The sequence below is a fragment of the Lagopus muta genome, chromosome 22, assembly GCF_023343835.1.
Source record: "Lagopus muta isolate bLagMut1 chromosome 22, bLagMut1 primary, whole genome shotgun sequence".
In the NCBI taxonomy this organism is placed as follows: Eukaryota; Metazoa; Chordata; class Aves; order Galliformes; family Phasianidae; genus Lagopus; species Lagopus muta.
Window position 1 is genome coordinate 2863275 of NC_064454.1, and position 16932 is coordinate 2880206.

Sequence of the window (16932 nt, forward strand, 5' to 3'; positions counted from 1 at the left end):
ACATTCAAATTATAGATGGGCTCCAATAAGTAGTGTTGTACTTATCCTCCTTAAATGATTATCATATTTATAAGTAAAGCTGTTTCTACTTTTCAGTTTACGTCTATTGGCCTTTTCCCATGGCATTCTCAATCTTAAGACGTTATGCAAGATACAGAAGTACACCTGGAAAGGTTTCACATTCAGTTTCTCCTGTTTATTTTATTGAGAATTGGATTGTATCCTGGAGCTTGAATAGAAACCTTTTCATACATGTACAAGTATTTGAGATTTCATAATATGTGCCATATACAAGAACACACACTGATTGCAGCCAGTGGTGCCCATTACCAAGGCACTGGAGCCACGAGGATCAAGAAGTGTGGTGAGCAGATTTGGCACCAAACTCACTGCTGATACTGGAAATGAGGGGCTTTCAAAAGCAAACACATACTTGGAAATAGAGAAGTGCCATCCAGACATGTCGTTGTGTTGTCCATCAGATTTGTTAGCAAAGTCTGCAGGCTGGAGAATGTGGAAACAGGGTGGCATACTTGACTTGTTCACTGGCAATTTTTAACTGGGAACTTGGATTCACAATCCATCACACCACTGGAATAACTGGTGGGTGGAACACAGGAACGTATATAGTATCCTGCTGTTAATTGACTTGTGGAAATAAATAATAATTCATGATTTAGGATGTAATCTGGGTCATTTTGGCAGGTTTTGCATTTCTCTTCTCAAAGTCACGATGACTTTTGCCTGAGGACAAATGTTAGAAATGCAGTTAGAGAAGTGTTTGGCAACAAAACAGGCTGTATGCTTTGGTCTAGCTGCAGCATTTGCACTGAACTATCTCTTACTAAAGGAAGTTCTTGTAGAAAATTAATTAAACTGGGAAAGCCCTATGACAGTGCCATAGTGTAACAGCATACAAGGTATTGACCAGGGATTGCCTTGCTAACAAATGGTCTGTTATGATTTGCCAAGTTAAAAATAAGAAACTGCTGGTTAAAAGGCTTAGTGGCAGGGGTTGTTATTAACTTTTGGAATGGTTGGTTCCCTTGCAAATTACGAAGTGCCAATGAGAAGTGCTATAAAAGGCAAATGCCACGTTATGAACCAACGTACTGTGGTTGGGCAGTGTAATATCCTTCTGTTGGGAGCACTGGTCTTGTTTTTTATTGTTTAGCCCTGCTGCAGAAGTAGATCAGAAATAAAGCCCAGGTGAGAAGCCAGGCTGCAGTTCTGGACAAGTGCATGTAGACCTTTGAATTCTGGCAGTGAAGTGTTTTTCCCTTGGTTTGGCAAGATGTGACATGCATCGAGAGGGATAAAGCCTGTGTCTGTGCCAGAGAGCTGTAATCATCACGTGAGTTCCCAGCGTGTCTCAACACTGAGAGCTGAGCCCTGGTTTGAAGGTAAAATAAATGCGTGTTGTTCTGATTTCTAAATACTGGTTTAGGAAAATAGCAAGTGTCCTTTCTGAAATATTGTCTTATTTTGATCCTGTTCTAAGGTCATGTCTGCTAACAAGTGCTGCACAAGGACAAACGAGCATGTTTGGCTGTTTATCATGCTGAGATGTCTCTTGTACTGTGTGAAGGCTGCAGGCTTGCTGGTACAAGACCCAGGGTCTTGCATTTGTTCTGCTTGTGCAGAGAAGGGGAAAATGGTTGTAAAAGCTTTCGGAGTAAAGAAGCAGTAGAATGGATTTGCCTGCCTTTTTCTTCCTGCACATGTTTACCTTTGGAAATATTAGTTATATTTACATGTCTCCTGTGCCTGTATTTGCAAAATGGGCACTGTGCAGCTTTAGAAGCACCCAGAGATGCAGGTTTGGGTGGTGGTAGATGTGTGCTCGTTTGCTTTCCTGAAACTTGTTGCCTTTCCTCTGGGAGAGCAGCAGAGGGAGCACAGTGGCCTCTGTGCTCAGTGCTCTCCTTCATGCACTGCTTTCACAGCAGCAAAAATATGGTTTTGGGGTACAGTGTGCACGTCTTGTTGCCTTACTACTTGCCTGTCTCTGGTTGTAGGGAAACATGTTGTGTTGCTTTTTATCTTGCATTGTAAAGGTAAAACCAATTCAGGCCAGTGTTTCATTGTGCTAAAGTCATCTTTGAGAGGCAGGATGGGACTGCAGAGGGGTTAGGCATTGCTGGCAGGTACGTGGATGTGCTGTGGGGTTGGGTTGTGCAGCCAGCTTCCTCCAGAGGCTGTTGGGCTGAGAACACCTTCTGGGTTCCTCTATTAGCAAAGGCAGAAAGCTGGGAGGATTCCTGTCTTCCTTAGAAGGGAGAGGAAGAGCCCTGAGCAGAGGGAAAAGCTGTTGTTAAATCTTCTTATTCTGAAGTCAAAGACGTTAAACTGCAATTCCTAGGCTGCATGTGATGAACATTATACTTGTATTGATACTGCCTATACCGTGCTCTGTGTCTGAATGCTTCAGTGCTCAAGAAATTGTGTTCTGTTTCATGTAGCACTGCATGGGGTTCATGGAAAGGTGTATTTCTGTGCTCTTTCATAATTTGCTATCTTATTTATCAGAAAGGAGTGTGGAATTATGAGGTGCTCAGCTTTTAAGATGGCACTTTAATGGGACTGTAGTCTGCCTCAATAGCAGTACTGTGTCGACCTTCTGTCCCTAAAGACGTGCACAGTCACTGCTGGCGTAGCCTGAGTGAAAGTTTTATCTCCGTTCTATAAAAGGAATTGCTGCACCTTGATGGATTTTGGAGCTCATGCATTGTTGAGCTGATTCTTGTGTATCCACAAGCGATAGCACAGATAAAATGGATCATTTCATGCATATATTTCAATACATCATTTATTTCTTCGCTCTATCCAAAGAAGAGGTGGGTGCGGAAGAAGCGACTGGTCTTGTTACCTCTACTCCTTGCTTACAGAGTTTCTAATTAAAATCTACAACGATGCAGTCGTAGATATTGAGCTGCTTTCTAATGTGGAGAATTGCTCATTTGAGACCTTTTCAGGTGGATCGTGAAGAAGCCACGACTGTCTGCGCTACACCCAAAGTGCCTGTGGGTTGTGTGAAGCAGGGAGCAGCAGAGCTCTGCCTTTCACAGCGTGCTGCTGGCGGCTGAACTCGCTGCTCCCTGCCTTAAGGAAGTTGAAAAAGAGAAGTAAAACTTGCACATTTTTTGTGGGTCGGGGTGGGGTGCAGGGCTCAGCCAAGCCCCTTCACGTGCCTTTGACAAATATGAAGGGAGCAATCTGTTGAAATGTTACATTTCTGAGGGGGGAAAGGAAAAATAGAAGCCACAGGTGAGGCACAAGATCTTGGATTTTCTTATTCTTCCTGCTTCTTAGCACTAGTGATATGAACCATTACTCAAACCTTACTGAACGTGGTATTAAAGGAATTAGGAAAATGGAACTTCCTCCTCCTTACGACTGTCTGGTGCTGCCCGGAGGTTTGTTTAGGGCTGAAAGTTTTTCTTCTTTAACATTCTGGTGTTTTCAGTGTTTCATTTGAGATTATATGTAAATTATAGGAATTAAATAATTCCAATCTTTTGTTATGTTTTGATACGTTTTTCCTTCTGAAATGCTCTGTAATGTGCCAGTCAGGTATTCCAAACCAGTACATCTGGAGCTTGCACAGCTGACTTGTAGTTTGCAGTCTACATTCAATCCTCTACAACAACATATCCAACCTCATTCCTGAGAGACGTCACAGCCTATCAAGTGACAGAGGCAAGGCAACTGTGCAATGGGGTGAAAATAAACAGTTAAGAGAAAGATGTGAATATAGACCCATGTGCAGCTGAAGTTGGGCACGTGGGAAGAGAAAATGGACGGTAATACAAAGTTATGTTTACCCTAAAGCACCTCTGCAAACATAGGAAAGGAATCTTTGGGGCAGAGTTCCACTTGTAAAATATTTGGTGTGTGCAGTGCTTGTTTCTAAACCGTGATGTAAAGTGACAGCATTCTATGGTTAGCAAAGGTTTCCATACGCAGCCGCTGGAAGGATGTTTTCCATTATTAGGCCTGAAGTTCTTGCAAGAGCTCTTTGGTCTTGTGGCTCTTGCTGTTTTTATAATGGAAAGCAGGTCATTGGACTAACGTGACTGTACAAGTAATTGAGAACCGATACGGCAGGACAAGATGTTGACTGTGAGATAATTCACATCGTAAGGCTGTTGAGGTGCCACAGCCAGATGTTTACTGGCTGGGTGACCTCTATTGGAAAGTGATTAAAAATGAATCAGTTGGTTGAATGTGGGTTGTTCGAACAGATGGATTTTTTTATTTATCTTTTTACCCCGTGATGGCCCTGCATTGATGTCACATCACCCAAGAGCTCTGCTAAGAGAAAATGGCAGTTTGTGAGCACAGAAGGGGTGAGTGTGTCAGCTGAGAATGCCAACATGCTGGCTCACAGCTTGCAACAGCTGCTGGCAGAGCAAGTCTGGATCTTTAGTCACAGTCTGCAAGGCCAAAGGCTGGGACTGACGAAGTGATGGCTCATGATTTACAAGACCTGACAGCCAGTGACCATTGCATGGATGCAGGTTGACCTCTGCTTGGTATTCCCACCTGGGACTGTGCTTGCAGATTTGCAGGCAGGGAGCAAAGTTTACATTTGCCAGTGGTTGGAGTGGACATTGAGAAAGGTGGGCTTCAGCCTCAAAGAGGAGAGTGGAACGTGTTTTAAAATGGCTGTTTTTAAAATTATTTTTTCATTTTGCCTTTGCATCTGCATTCCCAGAAAACTGGATAGGTTGTAAGAGCAGTGGTAGGAATCAATTGAAGCATTTAATAGAGTGTGTTGTGTCCTTTTCTTCCCTTTATTTTCTCCCCACTTATATGTGGTATCATTGCAGTGGAATTCAGCAGACTGCTTTAAAAGGTGTGGATGGAAAGAGAGCTTTCTCTTCTCAATTATACCTTTAGAGATATTTCAGAGAACCTGTGTGTATTTCATTTTTATTGTATTTCCTTCTGAGATTCTGCCATCTTCCAATAGCAGTCAGGTTTATGTGCTGGAGTAAAACAGAGGCTTTCAGAGTGAGAGAAAATGGTCTTTGAAGTGGTTGTGGGGGTGACACAGCGGAGATGTTCGAGTTGCAATGTGAAGTTGAAAGCAGCATTTTGTCTGTGGAATTTAAAAACCATGTGGGTTCGTATGCAGCCCAGGGCAGTGTGAAACGTCACCCTTGTAGACCTTGCACTGAAATTGCTTAGGGTCAGGAAAAACTCGTTTCATATTTGTCGAAGGCACGTGAAGGGGCTCGGCTTGCTGTTGTCTCACACTGGCTTCCCTGCCCTTGGCTCCATCCAGTTTCACGTGCAGTGATGGCCTTGAGGGGAGCAACTGGGGGCAGGGGAGGAGGAGGCTGTGCTCCTTCAGAGCTCCTCATGGGCTGAGTGCATCCCCGTGCTCCATCCTGGGGCTGTCGGACCTTTCACCTGCTTTCCTCTCAGGAAAATGCCCTCAGCTTGGATTGACACTGGGTATCGTTTGGCTGCTGCTCAGAACCAGTCCAACCGCCCGTTGGATGCAGATGGGTGCAAAGTCAGTTCCCTAAGAATTACAGTTATACGGTTGGGGCTTGGCTGGCAGGGCCACACAGCCACGTGTTTTCCAGAGGTAAAAGTGAACCAAAATGTTTTCCTGAGGACTGTATGGCCCCAGAATGACAGCAGCCACACTCAGTTGACCCACTGACTCTTACAGGAAGGGACAGACCCTCGTTTAGCACAATATTAATCAATTTTAAAGAAGCTCACATTTGAACGTTGTTTTGAATTGGGCCATAGCTGCTACATTCTGCTTTCTGACTTAGTGACATTAGTAACAGCCAGGCTTTTTCTTAAGGCATTTTTTTCATTCGTTCTCACCTCTAAAATAATTACGAATTGGATGGACAGAAGTTATTCTGATTAGGAATAATTAGTTGATATTTAATAAAGCCTCATGCTTTTGCTGTCACCCTGGTTTCTATACAGAGTCTGTTTCTGCACTCTGCAACACTTGAGTTAGTGGAAGTTTGAGTCACTTTTGGGAGAGAAGATGGATTCTGTGCCTGATGGGCTGGAAACTTGGGCATGATGTTGACAGCATCTTTGAATTCGTGTCCCATTGTGGTCCATGCAGCTTTGGGATTGGCTCGAGGCAGCATGGTTAGTGTTGGAAAAGGCATTTCACAAAGGCTACCAAGGCTTGTTAGGTGTGACGTGTACTCAGGTGTTTTGTAGTTTTGTTCTGGTGAAATGTTTGTATTGAACAGTTCCAAGATATTGTATTCAGTAGAAAACATCCACTGAGTTTAGCTTTTTCCCTGTAGATCTTCTCCTTTTGAACATCATTTCTGCAGTACTTCGTTATTTACTGTGCTCAGCCCCAGAAAGGCCCCATAGGGTAGACCTTTTTAGTACCACCCTTCAATGCTCAGCCCTGGGCATCTTGAGCATTTCCACTATGTGCCAGGGTTGTTTTTCCACCAGTGGATCAAAAGAGGTCAGGAGCATCATTGCCTCTTTATGGATGGAGAAACTGAGTCACAGAGGGGCAGCAACCTGCAGAAGAACCAGGAAATCTGCAGGCATCGTGGTCACAGTGTCACAGCTCTGTGATGTGCTGCTCTGTGGGGCTGTCAGTCTGCTCCAGGGTTTGCACAGCTGGCTGCTCCACAACCTGAGTGCTCCCACAGTGAAATGAATGGCAGTAGTGAGGTAGTAGTGAGACCTGAGCTTTCTGCTTGCTTCATTTGCGTCCCTTTGCCGTATAATTTGCTTGATGGCTGAGAAACATAATGGGATCCCCTAGTATAAAATTGCTTAGGATGAGATACAGCTCATCTAATTTAACTCTGAGGCTGTGCTAGTCACTCAGTTTGTCTTTATAGCCAAAGGGAAGAAAGAAGCACCTCCAGACAGCAATTCATCTCGTTTGTGTTAAGCATATATGAGATAATGATTACACTGTGGAGGCATGCTGCTCTCTGCCTGAACAGAGGAGGAGCCTGAAAGAATAATTTGGATGAAATCCCTGGCTTTTAGGGGAGGCAAGTCCTGTCCTGAGGAATAAATGCCTTCAGATGAGCCCAGGTGACATGTTTTAAATGCCAAAACAAGCATTTTTGAAGGACATGGCATATTTTGATTTGGCTTTTGTGTTCAGACCTGTCAGAAGGAGCCGCAGATGTGGGCACGTGTTGTCCTTGGGCTTCCAATGAACACATTTAGGCAGGAATTGATCTTCCGTCTGTCACATCCATGGGGAAGGATTTGCTGCTATTGCTGATTTTTACCAAGAAAGGTTCTGACAAGTCCCATCAAGTTCTGCTTCGAGAGTCAATTATCCTGAATGCATCTGGGCTGAGTGGATTTGTGAACAAACTAAGTGGGAAGGAGAGGTGCCTATGTGGCCAATGCTGTGCTCAGTATGCAGAGCCCTGCAAGTCAGCGGGGTGGTGGTTGAGGTCAGTCATGAGTTACATGCAAATAAGAATCGTGGTAATATAAGCAAGCAAACAAGCTGAAATAGCTTGGCAAGATCTCCGCTTTTGATGAGAGGGAGAACAAATTGAGTTGTCTTGGTTGTGGCTCTGCCCCAAGCGCTCCTCCTTGCTGCTGTGCAGCCTGTCTGCACAAGCAATGCAGCAAGCACTGTGCTCCAGCTCATCTCCTTTTGGAAATGAGCACTGATGTTCCATGGTACCCCACTTCCAGGCACCTCCCAGGGCAGAGAGGGTCAGAGCACAGCTGCACCTTGCAGCAGGGCAGCCACTGCTGGCATAGGAGCCAGCTGCAGAGCTGGAACAGCACAGCCACATCAGCACTGTGCCCACCAGCATGAGCTGCATCACAGCAGTAATTGGTGTTTGCATATCGCTTTGCAAAGACGGAGAAATTGCTGAAATGCAAATGATAAATAGGTTGGCTTCCAGAGCCTCTGCATAGCTCACCCTCACAGCTAATTAAGCAGTTAGGAGATTGGCATGAATGTAAAATAAAAGATTGAGTCAGACAGCTTTTTTTTTTCGGCTTGGTTGTGACTAGACAGCCTTATTCCTTCTCAAGTGTATTGATGAGCTGTGAAACCGACTGGGTTTAGAGATCTGTTGGTAGAGGAACGTGCAGCATTTTGCCATCTCCATTCCAGGGGGCATCTTAAAAGCCATCTCTCTTAATGTGAGAGCTCCTTGGTGATGAGATTTACAGTGCTTAGCGCCAGCGTGGTAATTTTACTTTAGAAGTTCTCATTCTTCTTGATGATGATGGGATTTTATATTTGGAAATGTGCATAACTTAGTTACTGAGTTGGGGTTTCGTTGGCCACTCTCCACGTGCTTTTTAGCTGGCAATAGTAAACTTGGTCTTTGTCTGCTCTGTAATTCTTTTAAATTGTAGTGCAGTTTGGGCAGCCAGGACAATAGAGACAGATAATGATGGCTCAAAAAGTTCCAAAATGTACATTATTCCTCTCTCCTAAGGAAAATGTAATCGTGGCAAATTGAAATACATGAGTTAGTATTTGCTTCCATGGAAGTGAAATCTGGTACTTTGATAGCTGATGTGGATATAATAATACCTCACTTACAGCTATTTCAGGGCCCTGAAAATTTCCTCTTGTTGGAAAAATGAGGCTTTGTAATCATAGCATGTAGAAATGGATGCTGCTGCATCGTTTGAAAATAAATTACTTTTTAATGTAATGTATTTGAAGATTAATAACTGAACATCCATTTAGGAAAGCTCTTTGGGCAAAGAACTGTGTTTATTGGGTTGGTACATAAAATCAGAAGTGCGTTCAAATATTCCTGTCTTGCAGATCATCCTGAAGTGTATTATTCAGCTGCTGAAGTGATACTACAAAATGAGTATCATTTTATATTAAAATGCATGCAAAGCTAAAGGGAAGGAAGAATTATGTGCTACATAATAGGAAAAGAAGGCTAAAATACAACAGCGAAACAATTGAGAAGGCCTCAGAAAATGGGAAAGGGAAAATAGCATCGTAAGGAGAGGTGGTCGTAATGCAGTGCTGGTCCTGGGTGAGTTGTTTTGTACTCTGCAAAGTAACGTTGTGATTTCTCCTCACCAGAATGATGAGTGGACTGAACCTGCCAAAGGTGACAGAAACTAAAAGCTCAGTGTTTCTGTTTGTGACCCGTTGTGAAGTTGGGTTCTCTAAGGAAGAGACAAAAATGAGCACACTTGCATTGGAATGACAGCACTTTGGTTTTGATCCATCAGAGGAAACTGGCATCACATCACAGAGCTGTGTCATCCCCAGGTAAGATCCTCACTTATGCCCTTTCCCCCAAATCCACCTCTGCTCCTGAGTCACTGAGCTGTGAAGTTAAACCCAAGCACTGTGGGCTTTCCCTCCAAGCAGGGCTTTGACCCACTGCATTCAGCTTCCTGCTGTGGGTTTCAGGCTGGGTTGCAGGGTTCTGTCTTTCCTACTGAACTCGATGATCTTGAAGGTCTTTTGAACCTGAGCAACTCTGTGATTGGACTTCATGAAACTGGGGTAAAGCAATAGAGTGCGTTTGACCCTCATGGTGGGCAGCTTGAAGTTGCTGGAGGTGAAGAGCATGCCTGCTGCTGCTGCTGCTGGTCACCATTCTGTCCTGTCTGCCTTCAGACACATCCCTTCTTGTTACCAGCTGCCACTGACAGATTTTGCTTTTGATTTACACCAACCCCATTACTCAGCAAGAGCAAGCTGTAAATTAGTGCTTGAGAAGTATGAAATGAATGAATGCCTGCTGTTAAAGGAAGCCATCCAGAGCATGTAAAGATCTGCCAGGTACACTGCTCTGGACCCATATGTGATTTGCATGTGCTTCACTTCCTTATGGAGATGAGTCAGAGATAAAAGAGTTTCAGTCCATTGAGGAACTGAGCATCTGCTTTAAGTAGCTGCACGTTCTTGATTTCTCTTGAGAGGGAGATAACAGGGGCTGTGATCCCTCCTGCAGTACCTTTGGGATGGGGAGTATCAGGAGAACAAAATGAACGCCTGTACTGCAGCAAGCCAACCAGACAGTGCCTGAGCATCCCCAAAGTAGCTGGACTCTGTCCTGCAGCCAGCACTGTCCCCATCCCTTTTGTGTAAAACATTCTTTTGTTTCCTTCAAACCATCCCTAAAGTTCCTTTGTTCATTCTTTGCATCCATTTGAGGTGCTCTCGGCACTGCGCTTCCTGGCATCGTTTCTCTCTGTATGTTTCTAAGCTGTTAAATGCATTTCAGCTGGAGGTTTTGCTCTGTAAATCGTTCTGTCCCTGCAGTGCAATATGGACTGGGCTGTCAGCAGTTATTTAGGGTGTGAAAGCAAGCTTTGAATCTTCAGAACTGCCCACCATGTGATCTGATGTTGAAAACCAGAGAGGTGCTGGCTGTGTGCATCGTGTTTCTTGCAACTGAACGCCCAGCTGGGGCACACAGTGCTGTAAGCTCACAGCTGCTGTGATCTGTATTCACTGGGCACATTTTCCTGCAGACACATGGTGAGCATGAACATGGATCTTCTTATGTTATGTGCATTTTTCCTTGCTTTTCCCTTAAGAGAGCCTGGCTGCAATACCAGCATAGTAGGCAGGAGAGGGAGCTTTCTCCTTTGGATGTCACATTGCTGGCTGTGATTAATTCCTTTGGTTTTGTGAGGGTGGGGTGTCATAGCATTATAAAGGGTGTTTATGGAGATAATCCACTTATCAGCCCAAGCACACATTCTCTCTCCACCAGAAAACAAATTGCTTCTGTCCTCACTGAGAGAGATTGTAAGGGCTATCCTAAACTGGAGGGATAGGGGAGGACATGGCACGAGGCTGATAACATCAGAAACAAAAGCAGAAGCAGGGGACAAATAAATGAATTTATTAAAGAACAGCTGCGAAATACAAGTGATCTACTTCAGCAACTCATTCATCAAGGGGGTTTGGCCTTGCCTCATTGTAATCTAAATTGAATCTAATTTAGATTCCAGGCAAGGGGTGGGAATCCTTTCCTGAACCAAAACAAGCCTTGCCACCTCCTACCTTTCCATTACTCATTCCTTAATTTGTTTGGGTTTGTTATGTAGGACACTCAGGAAGAATAGCTTAAAGCTGTGTGTGCCCGTGCTGAGTCTGATGTTGTAATCCCTGCTTTGCCGTGCATTGGGCTCACTTTTTGGTGCAGAGACAGCACCCAGGGCTGGCAGCATGCCTCTGCCCAGGGCCCCAGCACCTCAGTGTGAACATCTCCCTCTCCTGAGCACTGGCTCTCTTGCTCTGCTGCTTCACGTAGTGTTTGGGAGCCCACTACACACTTGGGATCAAGCAGTTTCTGTTTTTTTCTCTCTAAAAATCAGCTTTGCTGGTGCCTACACACATCCAGCCCACCCTAGGGACAGACATTGGCAGGTAGCTTCCTGCAGTTTTGAGATACCCCACTTGCTGACCTACTTTCTGTTCTGGCATTGTGTGTTGATAAACAGCAAAACTCAGCCTCATATCCTGTGTATGTCTGGAAAGACCCAAGGGCAGAACTCCTATCTTCATCTTCACGCTCATCAGTGCTGCATGCCCTATTTCTGTATTGGTAGCCAGCTTGTTCTTGCCAGCCTCCTTGCAGAAAGTGTTACAGGCCACGTGAGAGGTGGGTGATTAACTGCTTAGAGGCAACCAGCTGGCAATGGGAATGAGTGTGGGAATGCTGCTTCCTTCCCACTTCCGAGCACTGCACCAAAGATTGAGAACCTCTGTCACACATTGAGAACCTCTATCACACATGAACTGCATTCTAGACTGCTCCAGGGAAGGGCTGGGGAGTTTTGGTCAGGTTGAAGAAGGAAATTCCAGCTGAAGCCAAAATTGGGTTGGCCTCAATAGAGCAGGACACAGGTGGGAAAACATTTCCTTTTCTGAGATTCCTCGAATGAGTACTGGGGTCTGCTGGGCAAGGCAGTTCTCCTGATCCAGTAGCTGTGCTCTCTGCTGCACCAACCTGCTGTAGTGAAGCCCTGTGCTCTCCTCTTTCTCCCTGAAGGACTCCTGATGCTGCTCGACCCTCTGATACTGTTCAGCATCACTGTACCCTATGAGAACTCCCATCTTATTACATTATGAGCTGAAAGGAATTTGCAGTTTGGTGGCCAGGAATGTTGAAACACCTCCTGAGATAGTGTATAAAGTATATATCTTGGAGATAGCTGCTACTTACAGCAGGGTGTTTGTGTTGTATTTTCCAGGTGTAGTCAGAAGACTTCAATCTGTCAAGCCCATTTTTTGGCTTTGAGGCTGGAACAACACTCAGGAAAATCTATCTGCTGCAGGAAACATTCCTACCTGTCAGTTGTAGCCTGTCCTCACAGTCATGCAGTGGATTCCCAGGGTTGTGTTCAGGTCTGTGCTGTTGTGTGAATTGGATTAAGGTAAGAAGATGCTGCTATCTTCAGCAGGAGCAGCTGCTGGTACTGAAATGTTAGTGTGTGGGCATCCATGTGTTCCACGAGCAAGATGGGGAAAAGAAGGGACTGTAAAGCTTTGCCTGGAAAGGGAAACGAGTGAGAAGGTTTTGCTGAGCAAGCTGTGTCCAGGTTTGATCAACAGACCTGTGCATGATCATGGGGCAGCAATGAAGGTATGAATGCAATGAAGGGGTCAGTGGTGGGGCGGAGGCTGTGTAACCTGGTCATGGCAACAGGAAATAGGAAGGCAGGGGCCCTCGCCTCAGCCTGGCTTTAATCTGTGGCCTTCAGCAAAGTGCTTGGCCTCGGTCAGCCCCTGTGCCTCCTGTTGGGGTTGGTCCTCATGGGCTGCAGTGGTTGAGGGACTGATTCATTGGCAGCACCTCCAGAAATCAGGAGGTGATAGTGAAGGGATATTGAAAACCCAAATGTATTTAGCATCCGTTGATACATGGGGTAAACTCCATACACTACATGGTCTTCCAAATTCTACTTCTATAGACCCTAAAATAATTGGGGTGGAAAATTGGTATGTTTTATGGTATTTTGGGTCAACTCAAATTAGCTGTTGTTTTCTAGATACTTGTTGATAGTTTGCTGTTCATTTTTAAAGTGATTTTAGATTACAGTTCCTCTAAAAATGCAGTTTTCTTTCTTGCTTTCAGAGAATGAAAGAAGCTGCCCTGACACATCACAGAAAGCACATTTCTTTCTAAATCAAAGTAAGCTTCCAGCATTCACTGAGGATGTGTGAAATCCTTATTTCTCCTTCAGAAATAGCGCCGTGCTCGTGTGTGCTGCACTGAAGTGTGTCATCTCTTGGAGGAACAACCCGTGTTGATACTGGTTGTGTGTTGTTGTTCTTAGATGCTGGGAAAGGGCTCTCATGCCTGTGGTATGTGAGGGAAAAAAACCTATTTATAGAACAAACAGCTCCTTTGTTAGAATATGTCATCTGGTTTATGTCAGGATGGGTGTAGGAGGAGGAAGGACTGTGGTAAAAGCAGTGGGAGTTGCCCTCTGCAGTGTGCAGCCCAAACCCACTGAGCACCTTTCTCTCTGGCACCCAGAGCTGTGCAGGGAGAGCAGTTATGCACTGGAGATGGGAATATAATCCCTACCAGGCAAAGGGGGGATGTTTAAATGATGCCAACTGGGAACATCTGTCAGGGTTGTGCTTTGGAATGCACAGCCTGGTTTTAATGTAATGAAATTTCTGGCATAAAACTTGTGGGTTTTTATAGAAAAAATATATATATATATTTCTCCCTCAGAGGTTTTGTTCATAGTCTTCTGAAAAATCATGGGCATCCCGTGATGTCTGTGGTATCATTCAGGTGCATAAAGGTGGTGACCTCTCCGTCCCTCGTTCTGCTGATCCTACCCATAAAAGCCCGTCGAAGGTCTTGAAAATAGAAGATCTTGGCTTTAGAATGAAAACAGTTCTTCCAAAAATGTTTTTAGATTGGAGGTTGTTTACATTGGAGGTAATAAGTAGCTGTTGGAGATGTACTGTGAGCATCCTGGGTGCTTGAATGATCAGAATTGAGGAACTCGGGTACTGTTAGCAGCTGTGTAGTGCCATTGGAATGGGAATGATCACACCACTCCTCACTGGGTCACCTGGGTACCCTTTCACCTCATTCCTACAGGGCTTTTGTGACACTATGGATGGCTTCCAGTACCCCAACTTTTATATAGACACATACAGTTGCCTCTTTGAGTGGCATACATGAGTATGGTGTTCTCTCCCTGATGCGATCTGCATGACTCCTTATGCAGCCTGTTGTTTCCATTGGGTGATTGTTATCTAGACAGGGATCCTGTGGGGCTGAATCTGTACAGATAGGAAAGAAAGAGACAGAAGGCACAGCAAGTGGTTTCTTGTTTTGATTATTCAAAAGTACACATAGTAATAGCAAGGAAAATGTATTGGAATACATAAGATAAAACTTGATTCTCTTATAACAGCAAGCTTCTCTCTCATTTATGAGTAATAATGAACACCCTTTTCTTTTAATAAGGAGTCCTTCCAATAGCAATGGCCTTCTGGAAGCAAGATGCTGGAATGCTGGATTTCTGCTGTGTGAGTGTGATTGGGGAGCATCCACCAACAGCATCCCATGTTCTTGAGTTGGAGGGCCTCACCTCTAGTGCTGGAAGGAAGCTGTCTCTCTTTCCAAAGTAAGTACCATCCAAAAAACTGGGTTTGGTTTCATTAGTATTGAGGGTGGACAAATAATAATGGCACCTTTAGGACCAAGAACACTCTTGGTTTCATCCTCGACGTGGTGCTGGCAGTTGACCCTGATTTTTAGCCTTGGCCAAAACACAGACTTGAGCTGATGACCTAGTTTAAGCTGACCTTGAAATATGCAACCACAGTGACCTCCAAGCAATTAATTATCTGACTCAGGTAGCTGGCCATCCATGGAACGTGATATAGGGGTGCTTTTGTTCTGCTCTGTTCAAGGACTGCTGCTGGAGTTGCATCATTCCCTGTTCCTGCCAGCCTGTCTGATTCCCCAGGTATCTTTAGTTTTTTAAATCACTTTATTTAGCTTAAGTGGCTGATATCTGGTTGGAGTGCACAGATATCTGTGTATGGTATCAGCAGTTACTGATTCATTCTTCTTAGAGCATCTTGTTTATTAATTATAGCCAACGCCAGTGTTTTTATACAGTCTGTATCTTCTTGATAAAAGTAGTGACTCACTGTAATTGGTCACTGCATGCAATAGAGTCTATTTTTGTGTAGTGCCCTCCCTGTTCAATGTAAAGCACGTGATCTGTGGAGGCACCATGGACAAGAGAGCAACTGCCCATCTGCTGAGCAGTGAGAGGGGCTGAGGGCAGACAGGGCTGCAGGTGAGCTGCAGGCAGGGCAGAATGACAGAGCAAATTGAGGGACGTGTAGGAGGCGCAGGGGTTGGCAGGGCAAAGAGGACAGCAAGAGGTGAAACAGGAGGAGTGAGGGCAAGGTGAGTGTGTGCATGGAGTTGGTGGTGCTGCATTCCAAGCTCAGGTCTGGGGAGGACTTTCTGCATCCCTCTTGCTTTTACTGCGTCGCAGAAATCTGAGGTCTTCATTAAGCATCACTTATGTCCTTTATGGCCAAATGCTTTTAGGCTTGTCAGGCACTGAACAAAGCTGGTCTATTTGTAGGGATTTTATGGTTTTGCTGTATCAGGAACTTCAGGTCTTTGGGGTGAAAGGGCCCTGTTCAGCCTCGCACACAAAGGGTTAAGTACTGCATTCTGCCTGACAGCCACCACATGCAGCTTTGACGTAGGTTTGTTTTTCATCTCAGAGAAGTACTTCTGAAGAACTACTCAGTAACTAGCAAAGGGCATAAGCAAGGGTCTCTACGTGTACTCTATTTGTAGATAAGCTAAAGGAAATTTGCAGAGGTGAGATAGTGTGGGATTGCCCAGCTTGTTGGTAGAATACTAAGAAGAATCCAGGCCAGAAATGGAACATCACAGGTTTATGGGGTCCATTCTTTTTGTACAACTCATGGCTCTTCCACAGTAAGTTTTGTTCTCAGTTGATTTTTAATTATTGACAACTCACAGCCGTGAGGACAGAAAGCCAGAAAGGCTCGTCCGCTGAGCAAAGTGACGTGCGTGCAAAGTGATGGGGACTCACTGAGGTGAACAGTTAACAACAAACACATCAGAGCAGAGCACAGGAGCCCACGAAGGCAGTAAATCTCCAGCTCTTAAGGAGCGCATTGCCGCCCTGTGCAGGGAGGAGCCGGGCTCTGCCTGAGCGCTCCGTAACGCAGAGAGAACAGCGCCCTCTGGCGGCCGTCGGCGGCACTGCAAACCCCGCCGGGCTGCGCGTAACCTCTCCTTTCCTACACAAAATTTGGATAGAAACCAGTGACTGCTCTCTCTTTTTTTTTTTAATGCTTGTTTCTTTGTACAAAGTTAATAGAACGACTAAAAAGCAGCGAGCTGTAGCAGAATACCTAGCCAGGAGAAGGGTGCTTGCTTGAGTGTTGAAGTTCCCTTTGAAAAAGATAGCTTTGAAAGCAAAAGAGGCTTTACAGATTCAGAGCTCTGTGAAACTTGCATCACTTTACCCAGCAACTTTGAATTGGACCGAGAAGGCGTTTCTCACTGTCAAAAGCCCTTTCAGATTTGTCATATTGAGGCTGGGAAAACTGTTTTTCCTTTTTTTACATGTGATGTCTGATATATTACAAATGTGCTTGTTCTTTTAGCTGAAGGATGATGACAGTTGTGCTACTGGAAGGGAGAGCTGGAAACACGCAGATGGAAGGTACAGGACAAGGCCAAAAACTGAGAAAGTTTCTTTTTCACAATGGGGCACACAGCAGTGCAAGATAGTGAATATATGCAGCCACACATGTGCTGTGTTCCTGAATCCTTTGTATTCCTTGGTCAACAGAACAAATCACATTTGAGAAGCAGCATTCTAGGGGACTTGAAAAGGAGTTAATGATGTGTTTTCCTTGTTTAATGCCAGCTGTGGGGAGGTTCAGCCTTACCC

At 44.8% G+C, this 16932-nt stretch overlaps 1 protein-coding gene across 1 annotated transcript in view; it reads left to right on the forward strand.

Annotated features, from left to right (window-relative positions):
• Positions 1-16314, forward strand: part of LOC125703533 (zonadhesin-like) — a 110021-nt gene extending 93707 nt beyond the window's left edge. The window contains exons 85-88 of the mRNA XM_048968125.1: positions 9059-9250; positions 12196-13136; positions 14439-14598; positions 14888-16314. The gene's annotated coding sequence lies outside the window, so the exon portion shown is untranslated. The remainder of the gene's footprint in view (positions 1-9058; positions 9251-12195; positions 13137-14438; positions 14599-14887) is intronic.
• Positions 16315-16932: the final 618 nt, after the last annotated feature.